The sequence below is a fragment of the Chrysochloris asiatica genome, unplaced genomic scaffold, assembly GCF_000296735.1.
Source record: "Chrysochloris asiatica unplaced genomic scaffold, ChrAsi1.0 scaffold00048, whole genome shotgun sequence".
In the NCBI taxonomy this organism is placed as follows: Eukaryota; Metazoa; Chordata; class Mammalia; order Afrosoricida; family Chrysochloridae; genus Chrysochloris; species Chrysochloris asiatica.
The window spans coordinates 8,475,085-8,476,428 of NW_006408566.1; positions in this window are offsets into that span (position 1 = coordinate 8,475,085).

A 1,344-nucleotide genomic window follows, 5' to 3' on the forward strand; every position below is an offset into this window, starting at 1 on the left:
CGACCCATAGCGACCCTGTACAGGGCTTCCGAGGGTGTAAATCTTTACGGGAGTAGAAAGCCTCATCTTTCTCCCGCGGAGCGCCTGGTAGTTTCGAACTGCTGACCTTAAGGTTCACAGCCCGATTCGTAACCACTACGCTACCAGAGCTCCTTTAGCAACAACATAGTCCAGGAAAAACAAATGTACATAGTCCAGGAAAAACAAATGTATAGAGACCAAAGTTTATTTATTGTTATCAGGAGAATATAGGAGGGGGAGAGGGGATTAATGGTGATGTCTTGGAGGAAGCACAGTCAGAATGCTTCTTAGAAACAAGGATACTGATACCTTGTCTCATGTACTTTGGGCATACTTTCAGGAAGGACCAGTACCTGGAGACGGACATCATGCTTGGTAAAGCAGAGGGTCATCAAAAATGAAGATGCTGAATGAGTAATCCCCCATGATGTGATCTAACATAATGTAATTCCTTCCATGATGAGCTCTACTATGAGCAGTTAATCAATTGAAAGGAAGTTTCCTCAGAGGTGTGGTCTGAAAAACATTTGATCTTATATGAGATAAAATGAAAGAGAAATGAGCAGAGAAGGAGAGACTGACTACCATCAAGAAAGAAGACTTGGGAATGGAGTGTGCATTTGGATCTGGGTTCCCTGCATTGTGAAGCTACCAGTTCCATAGACTAATGAGAAGACATATGGAGATCTCCAAGGAATGCCATGCCTATAAGCACTAGACAACTAAGAAAGCACCTAACGACATAGTGGTAATGAGAAAATCACATTAGTTAAATAGAGTTGCACAGCTGATTATTGCAATTTCTATCAATACAAGTACAAGAGAATTAAACACTGCTCAGTCTTGCACTATCCTCACAATCATTTCTATTGGAGCTCATTCTAGCAGCCACTGTGTTGATCCATCTCATTGAGGTTCTTCCTCTTTTTCACTGACCCTCTGCTTTACCAAGCATGATGTTCTTCTCCAGGGGCTTGTCCCTCTTGATACTATGACCAGTATTTGAGATTAAAATCTTTGTCACCCTTGCTTCTAAGCATTCTGGCTATATTTCTTACAACACAGGTTGTTTGTTCTAACTTTTCATGATGTATTCAATGTTTTTTGCAATACCATAATTCCAATGTTATCAATTCTTTGAATTGATGCAGTTCTTCTTTATTCATTGTCTCATGTTCTTTTACATTCATATGAGGCAATGAAAAATACCATGGCTTGAAGCAATTGCACATGATAACATCTTTTGTTTCGATCCTTTAAAAAGGTCTTTGGAAGCAAATTTGTACAGTTCAGTGCATTGCTTGATTTCTTATCTGTCATCTG